Below are 20,287 nucleotides of genomic sequence, written 5' to 3' on the forward strand. Positions count from 1 at the left end.
GAAGTGTAGTACCAACAATATATGAAGGGAGCCATTGCTCTGTGGAAGCAGTGGGAGTGTGGGGTCCATTTCACCCGTGCCACTCAGCTTTTTTAGTGCCCTGAGAGGAGGGCTAAAATACAGAAAATAGTTTGGAAATCTCTCTTTGATCTCTTCATTTTTCCACCCCATCCAAGAATCACTTCTATAGTACCTTCACCTGTCCATTATTTCTTATCTACTGCTTCCTCTCACTGCTTAAGAAGGCAGTGTGCTCTGATAGCCAGCGATTCTGGTTTTCGAAAAATGGATCCCTAGGTGGGGCTGAGAACGCGATCCATACAGTGTAGACCTTCTGTCACTAGTTCTGTCATTTGGAGCCACTCAGACCCAGGCTCCCCTCTCTTGCCCATGATTGCTTCCTTCCAGGTGTAGACAGCTATCATGCCTCCTACATCTCCTCTCCAAGGCAAGCATTTCTAGTTTCCTCGATGTTTTCCAACTTCCTCATTATGCCAGCTACCTTCCATAAGATTAATAGCTATTCGTCAATCTCCTGCTTAAAACTGGGGACTCACACTTGAACTCAACACATCTGATTTGGTCACCTCAGCACATGTTCTATAGAAGCATTGCTACCCATGAACTGGGTCTTATACATCACCTACTCAGGCAAGTTTCTATAGTTTAGAGTCAGTTTCTAGCCTTAAAGTGGTTCAATAAGTAATACACTGGGCTAAGATTTGTTACTAAGTGCAGTAAACCTAATATTATTAGATATTATTGTTAAATATAGATACAGACAATATTAGTAATATTATTGTTACTAAGTGCAGTAAACCTAATATTAGAGCATGTTACCAAGAAATGATGCTACAAAAGTTCTTAACTGTCCATTTTCATTTTTTCCCTGGGTTTTCTCAAGATTTTTTATTCTTTTTACTGTAATTGCTCCTGAACCACCTATTTGCTTTCCTGATGACTATGAAGGAAGCCTTTTTACCTTACTAGATGTTGACAGTCTTGACCCTTGGTAGTCATGTAGGGGTTAAATTTTATCACTAAGATTTTCACTGACCAGTGGGGCTTGCCTGGGCCCAAACACTTGGTAATTAAACTAGCATTGTGGAAAAGGCTTGAACCTGTTTAAAGACATTTTATCTCCTTCACAATTATGAGCTCCATCAAAAATAAGTAAATCAGTATATTTTAGAAATTTCAAAGTAGGGATTTTTGGCTTTCACACTATAACCATTCAGTGTCCTTCTGGCACCCCAGATGGGGATATTTTGAACTAATCAAATACTGTATTACATTAAACAGTTGAGAAAAGTCTATGAGTGTAGTAGCAGCTGAACAGGGTATTATTGCTTTTTTCCCCCCAAAGATCCACATGTGTAAAAATATTTACTCTCATTTTAAGCATTTTTTCTTCAGTCTCTGTGGAATTGGTGAGTTTTGAGACACAAAGGAAGGAAAAGAGAAGTAAACAGTTTCTACGGCATGTCGGCAGCCAGCTCTTCTAGAGCCTTATTTCCCTTAGGGTGACAATTGAAGTCTTGCCCTGAGAACCTGTAGTGGGTGGAACAGCAGTTAAATCCTCTAATTTTTGCAATTTTCTCTTATTTCCGGGATCATACCATGTGGCAATTCTAAAACCTCCGAATGGAAATGCTGCCATGCTTGAGGTCATGCTGTCGTCCCGCCAAGCAGCACCTTCAGATTCCCATCTTTTCATAATTTTGAATCAACAACCACATGAGTGGCAGAACTAGATAAGATGTCCCCAAATAATGAAATCCGAGAAGGGAATGCCCTTCTGCAAGTTGGCAAATGCCAGAGTCATCTTCTTGTGGATCCAGACAGCTGCCTTCCCATCCCTCCCCCTTCCTGCCAATACAGGAACTGGCCCATTGAAGCAGAAGTTACTTTGTGACAAAGGGACACAATGGTTTATCTATAATGAGTAACAGAATGTGAACATTTAAAATGCACATGTAGTTTTCAGTATGTCAAATCCAGAACTTCTCACCATAGCATTACAGTACATCAGAAGGAGCAAAATCAGTGAGAAACAAATTTGGGGGATAAAAATATTGAAAACGTTTCTGAAGTTATGTTGAAACATTTTTTACTTGGTTGGTTATCAACAGACGGCTGCTTGTGTTGAGTAACTTAACCCAAGCCAAACTGTACTTGTATAAAATATTACTATTTCCTGTGTTTGTGTCCAACATAGATGACCTTGAGTTCTGCTGTTTAGTTTGCTTTGTACAAAATCAATTCTCTCCTCTCATCCTCAGGCTTCCTTTTTTGGGAGCCAATGCAGTTGATCCTCCTTCTGGATGAACTGGGAGCAAAGGGAGAAAAAAGAAACCAAAAATGCTTTGGTAGAAAGGATTCTTAAGTAGTACGGCCTAAGGGACACTTCCAAAGATAGAGAACTGTATATTTTGAAGTGGAAATAAATTGTGGAGAAGATACCACATTGTCTCTACTCATTCCCCTGCCTTGCTTAACCCTGACCTTTCCTGAACAATCCTGGAGCAGGGCAGCCACGCTATCCTAGGAGAAACTAAAGAACCACGTGGTTTTCAGGGCTGGGAATGAGCTACTGGTTTAAATAAACAAATAACCAATGCCATTGGCTAATTGATGATTATGTCGCAGCCTCTGGTTTGAGTTTTGACATGAAGTGAATGATGTTATTACTGAAAGACAGCACAGTATCATGGATAAGCCCACAAGTTCTAGAGAGGGGCTGCCTCTAATGAGGGGTTATTTCCCTCCTCAATGACACAGATTCCTTCTCTGTGAAAGTGTCCACCCTCATTCTTTATCCCCAATTTACAGACAAGGCAACAGATGTTGAAGACCTTGCTCGAAGTCACGTGATGAGTTAGTGCGGAGACTGGAGCCCAGGCAGCCAAAATCTGCACATTTGAGCTCACTCTGCCCGCCCTCTGCCAGCTACTTTTATAAAATGCTGTTTTCTCCTTTTTAATTTTCTCCTGAAATGGTATCTATAACTGTGTTTCCAACACTAGATTATAATCAGAAATTTCAAGCAGAAAGCAGCAGCTGTCTTTACATTTAGGTTCGTGGTTCCTAAGGTTTTCCAGACGCCAGGCCCCTTCCCAGAATAGGTCCCTGACATAGATTCACGAGCTGTGAAAGGCAGGTTGATCAGATTGGGGTGCTGCATTTGCTAGCCAATGTACCAAAATAAACTACCCCCCAAATTAGTGATCTAAAACAGCGATAAGTATTGCTACCTTACACAACATCTGAGCATCAGAAATCTACAAAGAGCTTAGCTGGATGGTTCTGGCTCAGGGTCTCTTATAAAGTTGCAGGCAGGATGCTGACCAGGCTGCTGTCATCTGAAGGTCTGACTGGGGCTTACTTCAATATGGCTGACGTCGGGTGGTCATTGCAGGAGGCCTTAAATCCTTGCCAGGTGGAGCTCTCTTTAGGGACACATGAGTTTTTCCCCCTGAGCCACATGAGTTGCTTTCCCCTGAGCAAGGGACAAAAGAGTGAGAGACAGAGAGACAGAAACAGAGACAGAGATAGAGCAAAGCAGAAGCCTTAGTATCACATATTAGTACTTCTGCTATTTTCTCTTTGTCCCCCAGACAAATCCTGCTATTGTGAGGTAGTGGTAGAGGGATCTACACCAGGCAATACACAGCAGGCAGGGATTATCAGGAGCCATCTTGGAAACTGGCTACCACAGCCACTGTTTTATCCTTGAGGAACTAGTCATCTATTGCTGGTGACAGAAATTTACCCTGTATAACCACTCATTTGCTTAAATTTATTATGGTATTTAAGGGTACATATTCTGGGTCAGTTTTATACCCATAAGGTGAGAGTATAAAATTTAGTTGGGTGTCTTCTCTTTATTCTGCCTCAGAGATCCCCTCCTCCTCAAACTAAAAAGATGAAGACAAGAGGTAGACTAGACCATCTCAAGTAACATTTAAAAGAAGGGAAGGCAGAGGAAATGGTGGAGAGCATCAGAAAGAGGGACAGCATACACATTTTAAATAGAAAGAAGGAATGGTATGCTTGGGGGGAGTTCTAGTGTATAAGTTAGAGAATGGGGAGAAACATTGGAAAGATTTAATCCAGAATCCAGATTAGGCAATGAGAGGAGCCAGAGTTCAAGTAAGTTAGTGATACTACAACAGTTATGTGCTAAGTACATCCCCTCAAGGAAGTTAAGGCCAGAGGTCCAGACCACGTGGAAGGTCATTGCAGCTGTAGGCAGATGTGGGGGTTCCAGAAAAGGTACATCTAGCAGTGACGGAGATGTTGGGATGGATTTACTCAGCAATTAGGACGAAAAACCAACAGGATTTGGTGACTGGGTGGGTCGGGGCTACAAAGACAACAGGAACATGAAGAAAATATCAAACAAAGTTTTGGTTTTTTTCAACTGGAAAATGATTTATAATATCCTTCCGTGTTTTCATAAAAATTAGAGAATATGTGTGAGATTTCTAGTACACTGCCTGGCATGACAGGGACACGGTGAATTATAGCTATAAGTAAGTATAAAGAAAGAAACCAGGGGCGCCTGGGTGGCTCAGTCAGTTGAGCATCTGATTTTGGCTCAGGTCGTGATCTCACAGCTCATGAGTTGGAGCCCTGCATCGGGCTCTGTGCTGACAGCTCAGAGCCTGGAGCCTGTTTCGGATTCTGTGTCTCCCTCTCTCTCTGTCCCTAACCCACTTGCATTCTGTCTCTGTCTCTCTCAAAAATAAATAAACATTAAAAAAAAAGAAAGAAACCAGTGAATAAGAATTGTTAAAAAGGACACTGTGTGTGTGTGTGTGTGTGTGTGTGTGTGTGTGTAGACTAATGAAAAATACCTCAGATAGAGGATTTAGCATCCAAACTATAAGATTTATTTTAACAACGCTGATGTCATCTCTGGACACTACATAGGAGCTTCGTTCCAAAAAAGCACTGTGCTTGGCAAAGTCACAAATGCCAAGATTGAGGTCAAATACAAAATAGAAAATTAGAATAAAAATAATAAAAATGGTATTAGGTCTACAAGATGTCCCTAAAGTTTGGAAAGATAGATGAGCATGCATAATGTTGTCAAAGGCATATTTAATTTGTCGAAAAGAAAATTGTCTCCAGACTTTCTGGACATACTGCGTGTATGCGTGCGTGTATGCGTGTGTGTATGTGCGTGTGTGTGTGCATGTGTGTGTGTCTACATGGGTACATATATTTATACTCACATTTTTGAAAGAAAATTAAATAAAAATTTGGGAAGAAATTTACCCTTAAAACAAGCAAAACATGTTGGTGCTGAAATGTTACCCAACAGCCAATCCTCAAAATTCAACTTTTCAGTTTTTACAAAAATCCTCCTGCATTGACACAGAAGTTGGGGAGGGAAGATTCTCCTCCATAATTTTTCATTATGTAGCCTGCATCTTATTGTAAGTTTTGGAATTAGTGTCAACTGCTTGAAATTTAATGTGTTTTAGACTTGAACTCCCCTTGCTTCATTCTTGCTTGTCTTGGAAAAATAGGTTCCCTCAAAGTGAGTTTTGTCTCTTGGACCTTTTCAAAAATGATCTCCATAGGTAAAGGCCCATTTTGCTGTGTTTAATCTCTGCAGGAGCTGAGGGGGGTGGAGCTAGCCCTGCTTTCTTCTCCCTGTTCCACGCTCTCCATCTGCCCACATGTATGCTGTGGTGGGGGTGTTGGGGGGGGGCACATACTGATAGCTCCTTTTGGTTAAGGGGACTGGACCATATCATGCACAGAGCACACACATATAAAACTGCTAGATCACAGACTGCCACAGAAAGCCACTCTTGGGGGATTGCCATAATACAATGCAAGAGAAATATCCAGCCTGTTGCTGCCCAGGGTCTTTTTTTTTTTTTTTTTAAATTTTTTTTTTTAACGTTTATTTATTTTTGAGACAGAGAGAGACACAGCATGAACGGGGGAGGGGCAGAGAGAGAGGGAGACACAGAATCGGAAGCAAGCTCCAGGCTCTGGGCCATCAGCCCAGAGCCCGACGCGGGGCTCGAACTCACGGACCGCGAGATCGTGACCTGAGCCGAAGTCGGACGCCCAACCGACTGAGCCACCCAGGCGCCCCTAACCCAGGGTCTTAATGTTATGTGGTAGGAATCTCTAGGACAGAACCTGGCAAATCCAGCAGAGGTTATTATCTACCGTTGAATGAGTAGGGCTTCTTGAACTTTTCATTCTGGTTTTGTAAACCTTGATCTCTTAATATTTCTGCTTCAGATCCCCCTTTAAAAATGAGTCATCAAGTGTATAAAACATAACCAGCTGTTTGGAATGTAATAACATGGATTATTATATTATAACGAACTCCAAAATGCAGAGAGGCAAATTGTAGGTATGTAGTTTCATTTCAGATCTGGGTTCCTTGGGCCTTTCTTTTCTTCTTTCTGTCTCCAGTTTCTGTTTCCAACACTAACTCAATTATGTCCCAGACCCAAACTAAATTCTTTTCTTTCTTAGCCCCTATTTACCTCTAAGGCAGCATGTCTGTTTCTTTCAATCTGTGGACTTCATTTCCCTTCTGACTCTCCTCTTAGAAGCTTCTGGGCGTATTGGGCAGCAAGGCCCTGTGGCATTTTTGGACCATAAATTTCTCTAACAGCCTGTGTGACTTGTTCTCCTGGGACAATTTCAATTCATGTGTGTTGTTCTGATGTGATTATAAACAGTGGTTCCTTTCTGTCTCAAAAATATTCTGGTTTTGGTGATAAATTATATGATCACGTTGTTCATAAGGCACCTTTCTGCTTTTAAATTTTATTTTATTTTAGAGAAAGAGGGCATGCAAGCAGGGAAGAGAGGCAGAGGAGGAGGAGGAGGTGGAGGAGGAGGAGGAGGTGGAGGAGGAGGAGGAGGAGGAGGAGGAGGAGGAGGAGGAGGAGGGAGAGAGAATATTAATCAGACTCCAAGCCTGATATGGGGCTTGATTCCCCAGCCCTGGGATCATGACATGAGACTGAAATCAAGAGTTGGAGGCTCAACCTAATGAGCCACCCAGGCACCCAGCTTTTAAAACTTTCTGGGAAAGGAGTCATGGAACACACTGAGTTTCTACTTCCTGGCAGAACAGAACATGGTGTCCTACTCAATACTTCATGTAAAATTCATATCAGTCCATGTTTTGGGGTTAATATTATCTCCGTTTTTCTAACCAGGAAGCAAAAGCTCAGGGAGGTGAAGTAACTTGCCTAAAGACACCCAGACGTCTAACAGTAGAGCTGGTTAACTGGACCCAAGCCTTCCTTACTTATAGACTATCCCTTCTGTAAACCTTGAGCTTCATTGTCACCCCAGTCACCATGGGCCTGCCTCCAGACCTGTCCTGTCTCTGTGGCATCCTAGTTTTATCCTTTTGTTACTTTTACTTTTGCCGTTCCTCTAACTCCTGGAGTCAACCTTGGAGGTATTCCATTTTCTCCCCCTTAATTTCTGTAACCTTTGGTGTGCAGGATACAGTTATATGTATAAAATTCTGTCTGTCTGCCAAGATCTGGACAAGGTGCTTAGGGATATCCTGGTTGGAAATAGAGCTGTTGTGCACTCCCTTTCTTCCCCTTTGCTCTGCAGAACTAAGAAAGGTCTAGGAAGGGAATTTTGAAATAGAAAGCCTCCGCAATCTCAACCATAGTCATTTGCACCAGGGGCAGGCGAGGACCTGTAATGGGTGGGCACACCGTTTTGAGTAGTGGAAAAGCCACTTCAGTTGTTTCTTTCACTTCCTTCACTGGGGAACCAGGAGTAAAAACTGTATTAGCTGACAGAGCTATAACTAATACAATGTGCCCAACACAGTGTCTGGTACAAAAGAAGGGCTCACGAAATGCTGATTGCCCTTCCACCTTCTTGAAATGGTCATTACTGCGTTTCCATTGGTCTTGAAAGGTTTTGGAAAGACGAGAGAAATAAATTTGAATTGCGGAATTTGCAAACAAAATTAGAGTGTACTCACCTGCTAGTTAGGGGCTGTGGGAAACCATCTCCTTTTCTCAAGGTCTTACAGAGACTAAGGAAAAAGTACATGGGGTAGAATCTCTCCATACGTGGGCCAGAACTAGGCAGGGTGGCTGGCAAAGCCAGGGAAGAAGCGTGAAGGCAGCCACACACATAAAGGCCTTCTCCGCTCTCCTGGACTCTTCTGGTCAGGTGGCCCCGCATTCCCTGTTTGGCTCCCGGAAACCGGAAGCGCAAACAACGCGAGACTTTAGAGACCGCGAACTTCATTTGTCAGCATTACTCTACGGAGGTGTTACTCTGTTAAGAGAAAGCTCTTTGGTGTGAGTTCATGGTAGAAGGTAGGATCCGGAGCCTGGCTGTGTGCCTGTTGGAAATAATGACACTTTTTTGAGGATTAAGTGAGGCAATGCGTGTAAAGTGCTCGGAACGGTGTGGCGAGTGCCATGCAAGCGTTTGCGGTTTCTTGCTGCTGTTTATGCATTATTATTATCACTCTCAGCTACTGACTGGTCCCCAGGTTTCTGAGTTGCCTCTTCTAACTTTTCTACCACTAGTATGGGAATGCCTTCCTCTTTCTTATTTTCTTTTTCCCTACTGACTTAGAATTGACATGTAACATTGTGTAAGTTTAAGGAGTTCAACATGATGATTTGATACATGTATACACTGTGAAATGATTACCACAATAAGATTAGCTAAGGCATTCATCACTTCACATAGTTACATTTTCTGTGTGCATATGGTGAGAACATTCGAGATCCACTCTCTTAGCAACCCTCGAGTATACAATACAGTATGATTAATTGTAGTCACCATGCTGTGGTGTGGAGGTTACATCCTCAGAACTCACTTTTTTTTTTTTTTTAATATTTATTTATTTTTGAGAGAGACAGAGTGTGAGCAGGGGAGGGCAGAGAGAGAGGGAGACAGAATCTGAAGCAGACTCTAGGCTCTGAACAGTTAGCATAGAGCTGGACGCAGGGCTCAAACCCACAAACCATGAGATCATGATCTGAACTGAAGTCGGATGCTTAACCGACTAAGCTACCCAGGTGCCTCAGAAGTCATGTATCTTATAACTGGATGTTTGGACCGTTTGATCAGCATCTACCCACTTTCCCCAAACCCCAGCCTCTGGCAACCACCATACTATTCTCTGCTTCATGAGTTTGGCTTTTTAAAATTCCATGTGTAAATGGGGCACCTGGGTGGCTCAGTCGGTTAAGCCTCTGCCTCTTGATTTCAGCTCAGGTCATGATCTCATGTTTGCAAGATCGAGCCCCGTGTTGGTCTCTGTGCTGACAGCAAGGAGCCTACTTGGCACTCTTTCTCTTGCTCTTCCCCTCCCCTGTTTGCTCTTTCTCTCTTTCTCAAAATAAATAAACTTTAAAAAAATTCCATGCATAAGTGATTCCATGTATACAATATCTGTTTTTCTCTGTCTGACTTATTTCACTTCTTTCCTTTTTTTAAAAATTAATTTAAGTTATACAAAGTTCATGAACAATATCCTTGTAAATTTTTAAACTATCATGGATAAGGCAGAGGCCCTTACTACCCCTACATCTTTTATCACCCCCTTCTCCACAGAAGTAACCATGGTTTTTAATGTTTGTATATATTTTCAAGAACTATTCTCATCGGAGTATCTTTATATTCCTATAATGAAAGAAAGAAAGCTATATCTCCAGGCTCTGTTCTCAATCTCTCTCTCACATATATGTGTCTGTGTGTGTGTGTGTGTGTGTGTGTGTGTGTGTGTCAAAAATACTAGTATTGTTCCTTGTCTACATATATTTTTAATAAACAGTAAGTATTAAGCTCTCAGTCTGTAATCTGCTTTTCACACCACAATACATTTAGAGGGTATTTCTATATTAATAAAAGGAGATTCATTCATTCTTTTTAAGTGCTATGAAGCAGGCCACAGAATGAATGCATACAATTTAAGTAGGCTTCCACCGCTGAAGGAAATTCAAGTTGCTTCAGCTTTTCCCCCTGATTACAAGTTTCACTAACATAAATTAAATATCCTTGCTCACATGAGTGAATGTTTCTGTAGGGAACTTCTGTACAACACAGAACACTTTGAATTAGTTGAAATATAAATGAGAAGCAGAGAAGAAATATTTACAACATACATAACAAGCTGCAACATGTTCTGGATTATTATCCAGAATTATGTATTAAAAACAACAACAACAAAAAACCTTGTACAGATCGATAAGAGAAAGGCAAACAGGATAGGAGAAAAAAATGAAAACATGGGCAGAAGGTATAAGCAGACAATTCAGAGAAGAAATAAAAACCGTTGCTAAATACACAGAAAAATACTCTTCCTTTCCAGCAAACAAGGAATACTAAGTCAAACAGTGAGAGAATGTCCTTCCTATGCTAATTTGACAGAGATGAAAACACCTGAAGATGTCAAATGTGAGTAGAAGGAAGCAAGTTTTCTCAAACCCTGCTGGTGGGTCAGGGACAACTCACTACACTTCAAAACAGAACCCCCCCAAAGATAAATATCATATGATTTCACTCATGTGGAATTTAAGAGACACAACAGATGAAAATAGGGGAAAGGAAGGAAAAATAAGATTAAAAACAGAGAGGGAGGCAAACCATAAGAGACTCATAAATACAGAGAACAAACTGAGTGTTGCTAGAGGGGAGGTGTGTGTGGGGGGGGGACGGGCTAAATGGGTGAGGGGCATGAAGGAGGGCACCTGTCGGGATGAGCACTGGATGTTATATGTAAGTGATGAATCACTAAATTCTATTCCTGAAATTATTATTACCCTATGTGTTAACGAACTTGGATTTAAATAAAATTTAAACAAAAATTTAAATAAATAAAGCAGGACCCTCAGCGGCCCAGCAAGCCATGAGCGCCAGGCTTCCTGGCCACATCCTCTGCCAATCACTGTGGGGTTCAGGGTAGGTGAGCTGGATTAGCCTGGAGGCAAATACCAAATACCTGAAGACCAACCAGAATGACTATCCTCTCAACCTCAGGCCCTGGGCTGGCTAATCACCCCTCATTCCTTCCCCCCCAGGATAGAATTGTCCTCCAGATTCCTCCAGGATCCCATTAAAATTTAGATTCCCCTCTATGATTCCACTCCTCTGACCTTCGAGACAGCAATACAGGAGGTTTCAACACCCTGACTGCTTGAGCTCAAGTCCCACCATGTGACTTTGGGCACAGCATCTAATTTGCCTCTGTTTCCTCTCTGACCTGCCTCCCTACCTAATGTGGGTGTATTCAGAGGACCTGCCTCACAGGATCCTGGTGATTACACGATGGAATGCATCATTACAGCTTTAGAAGAAGGCCTGGGGGGAGTAAGATACAACAAATTAAAAATTATCATTATTATTAATTATCTGAAGTCTAGCTGTGGACAAGTTTTCAATTATTTTCCGGGAACCTCCTAATCCCCTGTGCCCTGCTGTTCCTCCACCCAAAAAAGCAAGTAAAGCAGGATGTAGTGGGATGTGGGGATGGGGTGAGAACAGCAGGAGGGGGACCCCAAATGTATTTCTACCCAGCTTAAGCTTAGCATCTCTTGCGGCTTTCTTTTATGAAATTACAGCTTTCTTTGGGACAATATGACTAATTTTGTGCCTATACAAGAGCAAAAAAACACAAAATAGGACTTCTGAAGCATGTACTCAGCACTTTAAAAAGGTAAGGCATTTGTTGAATGTACTGCACGATGAGTGGATACTTGGGAGAGGGGAAATTGGAGTGCAAAACCTTCATTCAGAGAAAACATCGATTTGGTAGAAGGCATGTGGACAGTGAGAGGAGGAGGAAAAGTTATAAGAAATAAGAGGTAACAAAGTCATGCTTCCAAGTTCAGGGATTGATAGTAAAGGGGAGAAAATTGCTGCTTTCTGAGCATTTGCTGAGTGCCAGGGACGTGCTAGATAAGCTTACATACGTAACATCTGAGGTCATTATTGCCAAACCCATCATTTTTTTTAATGTTTATTTATTTATTATTTTTGAGAGAGAGAGAGTAAGGGGAGAAGGGCAGAGAGAGAGAGAGAGGGAGACAGAATCCCAAGAAGGCTCCATGCTGTTAACTCAAAGCCTGATGTGGGTCTTGAACCCACGAACCATGAGATGATGACCTGAGCTAAAACCAAGAGTCAGACGCTTAACTGACTGAGCCACTCAGGTGCCCCCAAACCCACCATTTTTTTATATTTGCCTTTTGTTTTTGTTTTTATGAAGGAACAGGCTGACTGAAGATCCATACTGTTAGATTAAGTTACAAGGAGGCCATTAGACTAAGACTTTAATGCCTTCGTAACCCATATAAGCAAACTAAATCCTATGCCTGAAATGCTTCGAGGTTAAAACATCAAAACCTAAGGACAACCAATCACAAACAGCCAATGGGACTTTCCCCAATAAGTCAGCCACCTAAGTTATGGCCAATCAAATAATTTCCTTGCGTTGCCCCTGCCTCTCCTCTATAAAAGTCTTTCCCTTAGCTCTTGCTAGTGGAGGGCTCCTAACCACTCCGATTGGGTACTGTCCAATTTAAGTCAGTTTTGCTCAAAACAATTAAAAATTTTAACATGCCTCTGCTGACCTTTTAGCAGTTCTGGTGTCAGAAGAGGGATCTGAAGGAGACCCCAGTGGTCCCCCAGGGGCAAAAGCAAAGAGCAGGCATAGGTACCCACTTAGCCCATGGCGCTCACTAATTTTCTCTACATCTGGAAGTCCAGGTAAGTCCCATTCAGGCATCCCAGCAACACAGCTTTTGCATCATGAACTGTCAGACTTTATGTGAGCATTTCTTTTACCAGACTGAGTTCAGAGGCAAACTGAGTCAAACTTAAAACTGGTTCCAGTGGGAAGCCAAGCCTCAGGTAAAGTTTTGTGTTTTTGTTTTTTGTTTTTATTTTTTAAAGAAAGGGGGAAAGGAAATGGGTTCCTTCAAAGGCAGAGAGTCTGGCACTCATCCATGTGGGCCTAATGTCTCTAACTTTATGTATAAAAATTATAGTCCCAGACCTGTGTTTGAACAAATGGGCTAATCTTACCAAACATAATCTAGAGTTACCATTGCCACAGTGGAAACCTTGTAACCTGGATAAGCTTATCCATTTATAAGGTGGCCTGGAGAAAAAGGGTTCTCAGCCAAGAACTCAGAAATGTAGAGAGAAAATTATTTTTCTTCCCCTACAGTTTCTGGCAATGCAGATGGGACCACAAAGATACACCATTCACTCTGGAACCTGCACATAGGATCCTGGGAAAATTAGCAGAAACTGTTGGAGAGTGAAAATTCTTAATCAAGTCAGCTTCCTGGATCTCTATCTGTAGGGCCCAGTCAAGAGAAGGAGGTGATATTTCATATTATCCCTTTTGTTCTAAATTAAGACTGTTGTGAATTTGGTTTTGGGGTACCCATTGATTGTCAATCCTTTCTCTCCCAGGGACAGCTGTTGCTTTCTTGTTTGTCTCATTTTGTGTCCTGAGAACCGACCTGGCTTTCGGTCTGCCTGGGGCAGGGAGGTTCTTGCGTTAGGGATCCTGAGAATATGATTTTCAGTTTAGCATCCTACTGACTGCTGGCAGCTCTCATGGGAATTGCCTAAGTCTTTCTTTCTTTTGGTTATCTTTGCAAGCGGTTCTGGATCTTGGTACAGCTGTGTCTTTTGCATCCAAACTGGGACACTTATGTCTGTAGTTAAGCCATAGAAGACTTATTGGTTCTGATTTCAATTCACTTCCTAGGTATTCTTTTGGTTTAAAAGGAAAAGGGAAAAGAAAGAGTTAAAGAATTCCAGGAATATTTACTGTTTGTCCAGGTTAAAGCCTGATAATAAAATATTTGAAAGGGATTTTTTTTTAAATGAGTTCTATGGTCAGAGGTTGGTCAAATTGGAAGTTGATATTCAGAATCTAACAGGACCTTCTCACCTAAGATAAAATGGGATAGAAATTTTCTGATTTCCTTCTTAGTTGGAAATCATCTCCCTGGTGTAAAGAAGCAAATGGGAGATAATGTGGTTGGATGGATGCATGAGCCCTTCTATATCATTTTCATTGCAACCCCATTTTTTTTTAAGAATTAAAAGCAACTGTGTTGGTCTTACAAATTTAGTCTGGTTCAAAGCCCACTTGTTATTTTTATTAATCCCCAAGCCCTCCATTTTCATATCAAAATGCTTGCAGATATTGTCAAAGATCAAGACACTGGAAACAAAACTTCTTGGAGAAAACATGTCTTTTCTCCGTGCCTTTGAGATACAAATGTTCTACCTGGTTTTCTGTAGGGACCAGAGTGATATCTTTGGGTGAAATGCAAGCTTCAAGGAGATCGTTTTTATTTGGAAGAAAAGCTATTTGGAGACTAAGTGAATGAAAAATCTTTAAGGGCTTCTCCACAATTATTAGCAAAAAGTCTAACCCATCTAAGCAGGTAAGTTTAACTCATCCCATCTGCCAGAAACACAATTGGGGCCCAACTCTTCTTTTGTAAACTAGTAAGTTTTATATTTATCATATCTGTTCAATGGCTAAAATTTTAAAATAAAAGCTAAAAATCTCTTTTTTTATCTGTCTACATGTTTATGTATGTCATAGATGTATCACTATTGTATTGCCAGATGATATCGCCAGACTTCATTTGTAAAAGCTCTAATTGGTCTAAAGAAAAGTAAGTGCTCATATAAATTAAGTGTTCTCTCAGAAATACAGAAGCTAGTCCAAATGTTTTTCAAGTTTACATCATCTAGGGAAGTCTTCGGTAAATAAAAGCTAGTGTAAGTTTTGTTGGTTTAATTAAAACAGGCACATCTTCAGAGTTGTCCACATTAAATATAATGCACACATACAAATTTTATTCTACCTGGGTTTACAAAAAGTCTCATATGCTTATATTATCTGTTACAAAATTTGTCAGGAAAAAAAAGAACTTAAGATGATGGTTAGCTGTTTAATGTATAATGGAATTTTCATGAGTTAGCTAATTTATGATAGTTAAGAACAGATAAATTAACACTATAAAAGCAAACAATCCAGTTAAAAAACGGGCAGAGAAGCTGAATACACATTTTCCCAAAGAAGACATACAGAAGGCCAACAGGCACATGAAAAGATGCTCAACATCACTACTTGTCAGGGAAATGCAAATGAAAACCACAATAAGCTATAACGTACACATGTCAAAATGGCTAAAATCAAAAATACGAGAAATAAAAAGTATTAGCAAGAACGTGGAGAAAAAGGAACACTGTGCACTGTTGGTGGGAATGTAAATCGGTGCAGCCACTGTGGAAAATGGTATGGAGTTCCCTTAAAAAATTAAAAACAGAATTACCATATGATCCAATAATCCACTACTGGGTATTTGCCCAAAGAAAACAAGAACGCTAATTTGAAAAGATATGTGAATTCTTATATTTTTTGCCATATTATTTACATTAGCCAAGATATGGAACCAACCCAGGTTTCATTGGTAGATGAATGAGTAAAAAAGTGATGATATATATGTGGAATGGAATATTATGCAGCCATGAAAAAAGGAAAGGATGAGATCATGCCATCTCCAGCAACATGGATGGACATACAGGGTATTATGCTAAGTGAAATAAGTCAGCCTGAGAAATCCAAATGTGTTATGATTTCATTCATATGTGGAATCTAAGAAAAAAGCAAGCAAATAAACAAAAAGCAGAATCAGACCTATAAATACAGAAAACAAACTGATAACCCTAACCCTAACCCTAACCCTAACCCTAACCCTAACCCTACCCCTCACTGGTTACCAGAGGGGTTAGGGGAAAAAGGATGTGCAAAATGGATTAAGGGGAGTGGGAAATATAAGCTTCCAGTTATGGAATGAATAAGTCATGTGAATAAAAGGTACAGCATAAAAAAATAGATAAAATAAATTCTATGGAAAATGTGTTTTTTTTAAAGAACAGATAAATATATGTAAGCAAGATAAAAGTTTATAAATAAACTTCTCAACAAATAATTGTGTTTTGTGTTAGGCCACCTTCAAAATAGTTTCCAAATTTCTTTGGTAACTTGAAACCTTAAAGTTATCTAAGTTAGGTTAAATGATGGATATTGACTAAATATCTAGATCATTTCTAAATAAGATAAAACACTAAAACATTAATCACTAAACATAGATTTATCTACTCTTGGCTTTTTATTATAGATGAACTGAAGATATTTGGGTCTGTTAGTAAACATGTCTTGTGCCACATTGAAAAATTTGCTAAGAACATACTTACAGAAATTATGAAATGTACTGATAAATTTGCCAACCCACAGAATGCTGGTGAAACACAATTGCTCATTTTTTTGGTTTTCACTAGAAATTAAATTTTCTAACAGTTAAGAATTCTAATCAATAGGGGCACCGGGTGGCTCAGTCGGGTAAGCACCTGACTTCAGCTCAGGTCATGATCTCATGATTCATGAGTTCGAGTCCCACATCAAGCTCTGTGCTGGCAGTTCAGAGCCTGGAACCTGCTTCAGATTCTGTGTCTTCCTCTCTCTCTGCCCCTCCCCCACTCACACTCTGTCTCTCTCAAAAATAAACATCAACAAATTTTTTTAAAGAATTCTAATCAATATATGTAATTAAAACTACTAGAGATAATAAGGGTGAAAGGTAACAACTGTGTATGAAAAGGAGGTAAGGTAAGTAAGATGTGTTTTTTGAATAAGGAAATATATGGAGGACATGTTTTTGCTGAGGGAAAAAGAGAGTAATTTTGACCTAAATTAGAATGGTTGTTCCAGAATGAGAAAGAGAAAAATTTAGCATGAAACCTGAATAGATACAAAAAGTTGTAGAGGGCTTCTGGAAAAGGACCACTGGATAAGAAATTTGATGTGTGGTCAAACTGGCTGAGAGAAAATGGATTTATTTAAGTTTGTAAGAGTGAGCCTTAATATCCAAAGTACACTGGTACAAAATTAAAATTTGGTTTTTCTCTCTGTTAAAAACAGAGAGATTTCTTGGCCTATCGGTCTGCTCTTGATAAGGTATCATGCAATGTTTTTCTTTACATTTTGGGTAATCTCCCTGGAAAGTAAAGATTTTGTGTCTTACCAACATAATTTCCTGTGCTTCCTTTGCTTTTACCAGGTCTTTGATTACTTGGGAAAACTAGTCATCTCAGTATTTAAAAAAAACATTAACTTTATTTATTTATTCTGAGAAAGAGAGCGGGCACACACAAGAGGCAGAGGGGCAGGGGCAGAGAGAGAGGGAGAGGCAGAATCCCAAGCAGGATGTGCGGCCAGCACAGAGCCTGATGCGGGGCTTGAACCCACAAATCGTGAGATCATGACCTGAGCTGAGACCAAGATTGGGATGCTTAATCGGCTGAGCCTCTCAGGCGCCCCACTAGTCTTCTCAGTATTCAAAGAGCTCAGTTTTTTTCACAACCATGTAATCTTCTTTATTTGCCTTTACAATCTTTTATTGTCACTTCAGTTAAATAGCTAATTAAGCATTATTTCACAATGATCTGTGATCTTATTTAATCAAATGTTCAAAATTTTTGACATTTTGACAATTTTCTAAAAATAAAAGTCTAATTGGAGCTCTTTGACCTCAGACTAACTTTGAGGTTTGTCAAAGGTCCCTGGAAAATCTCAATGGATTTGTCTTTCACCTTGTAAAGGAGATGTTAGACTAATTAGGTGTATTTGTCATGTTAAATTACATGGGAAGCCTTGTCAAATAGGAAGTGATGATAAACCTTCTGAAGCTATATGTGCATGGACATTTGCTATGAATAAAGGTGTTCCAGAAATTGAAGTTCATAGTAACTTGTCAGTACCCTCGATGTCTAATTATTATCGTAAATTGTGGTATGCCACAGAAATCCCTAACTTTTCCTGTGAAGTGAACTCTCATGAGATCTGCAGCCATGGCCATTTATTTAAGTCTTTTCGTTCTCTACAGACAGTTACCGTTTGACTTTGCAAAAGTTCTTTGTCTTCAGAGAGATTCGTGGAGACATCCTGACAAGTACTCTGGAATACAGGTTTCTGGTGACTTGGGAGATTATACCACTAAACAATAGGGTAAGAATTTCCAGAAGTCTAATGGAAAAGCTGTATTCGGGCAGAACCAGAACTACTAACATGAGATTGAATGAACTGAAGATGATTATAATTTTTTTTTAATTTAAAAAAAATTTTTTTTAATGTTTATTTATTTTTGAGACAGAGAGAGACAGAGCATGAACGGGGGAGGGTCAGAGAGAGGGAGACAGAATCTGAAACAGGCTCCAGGCTCTGAGCCATCAGCACAGAGCCCGACACGGGGCTCAAACTCACGGACCGTGAGATCACGACCTGAGCCGAAGTCGGATGCCCAACCGACTGAGCCACCCAGGCGCCCCGAAGATGATTATAATTTTCAATGACTCTCCATTTGAAACATTGCTGGTTCTTTAATGATTTGATTTTGTAGGTTTAAGGAAACCCTTTTCTCTTTTCTCTTAAGCCATCTATGACTTACAGCAGTTTGGTACAATATACCTTTGAAACAAAATTGAAACATTTACTTTGTCTCCCTACCTGATCCTTCCAGAAACTTATTGACTCTCCTTATTTTCATAGTAATATGGTTATTTGCTTATGTTCAGTAGGAATCTGTTCTCCTTCTATCAGGATACAATAAGAAATACTGGTTATATTACGAAGGCTTTGACTAGAATGTCATCTTTAAGAATGGTGTGCATATAATCAGATGTGCCCAGACAGTTTTAAGGAACTAAGGTTGATGGAACCAATAAAGCCTCTTAGGAAAACCACCTGGTATCTTGCTTGCAGGGTTCCAAGCTTTTCCAGGTGAGTAATAAATGTCACTTCCCGGCAGGCCCAGGGGACCTGAGAAAGAGAGCAATTCACCCAAATCTATAGATATTCTAGGAAAAATCTGATGGCTTGGCTTCTTAGTCCTGAGATGCCTTTTAAAAGTCCAACCTTGAATTCCTTAATGAAAAGTCCCAGCAAAATTACCTTAAAAAGAGCCTATATGGTCAGTCACTATTCTTGCTGCTCTTATGTAAATTGGCCAAATTTAATGAAACGGGACTTATTTTGCAAGCAAATTTAGTCTTGCTTTGATTAACCTTGATACAAGTGGGTGTAACATTAGCAGAGAGAAAAATTATATGTCAATGGAAAACTGTATAGCACACCCTTGTGGGTATTAAATTCTAGTCCTGTTCCCTGTCATTGAGGTTTTGTTATATACTTGCAAACTGGACTGGATTCTGAATTCTTCTAGTTATCTCAAATATCTGGGTGACTCCCCAAAGTAATATTTTCCAATTTTTGCCTACCTTTCTGACTTGGAGTCACCAAGAACAAAGACTGCCCTTGAACCTTGTAGGAAAGGACCAAACCTGGAACACTACCCAGATGGTAAACTCCAAGGCCAGACTCCAGGGCCTTGACACTTGGGTCCATATCTCCCAATTAAAAAGGCTTCTCTCGACTCTTGGAACTACACTCCAGCTGGAGATCTAAAATTAAAATTGACTCGGGAGGAGTTCTCCCCAGAAGCAGACAACACTTTAAAGTGGACAGTTCTCCCAAGATCACGGATCGAGATCTTCATCTCCAATATGAAAACTCTATTCCTTTTGCTCTTTTGCTATTTGCTTTTTCTCTCTGCTAATGCATGGAAAGACACCGCTCCTTAACCCTGGCAACTATTGCTGACTAAACTGCTAAGGCCATAGCTGCACAATAGAAGTCCCTAGGCTCTCTTGCTAAGGTGATTTTAGATCATAGAATTGCTTTAGATTATTTATTGACTGAACGAGGAGAAGACTGTGCCATAGCAAATACCTCCTGCTTTACCTGGACCAACATCTCTGGGATTGTAGCAAATGCAAGACATTGGAAAACAGTTCTCTTGGCTAAAATAGGTTGATGCCCCTTTGGGTACATTCTTTGATTCATTTGACACCAACTGGTTTGGTTCACGGGGGCCCTGACTAAGGCACATACTTTAGTCTCTTGTCTTTATTCTCCTGAGAGTCATCACCATAATCTCCCTGGTGTGTTGTGTTCTCTCAGGGGTCTTAAGTACACGTTCATGGCCATCAGCAGTATGTCAGATGGTCTCACTGTGCTTAAAGAAAGAGAAACAAGATGAACAGTGAGATGAACAGAAAAAACAATTCTTCCATGGACCTGACATCATAGCCTACTGCTTTTGTGATAAGACAAGAACAACTTCACCCTGATGGTGACTAAGAATGTCACTGA

This window comes from Panthera onca, chromosome A2 (assembly GCF_046562875.1).
Source record: "Panthera onca isolate mPanOnc1 chromosome A2, mPanOnc1 haplotype 2, whole genome shotgun sequence".
Taxonomy (NCBI): domain Eukaryota; kingdom Metazoa; phylum Chordata; class Mammalia; order Carnivora; family Felidae; genus Panthera; species Panthera onca.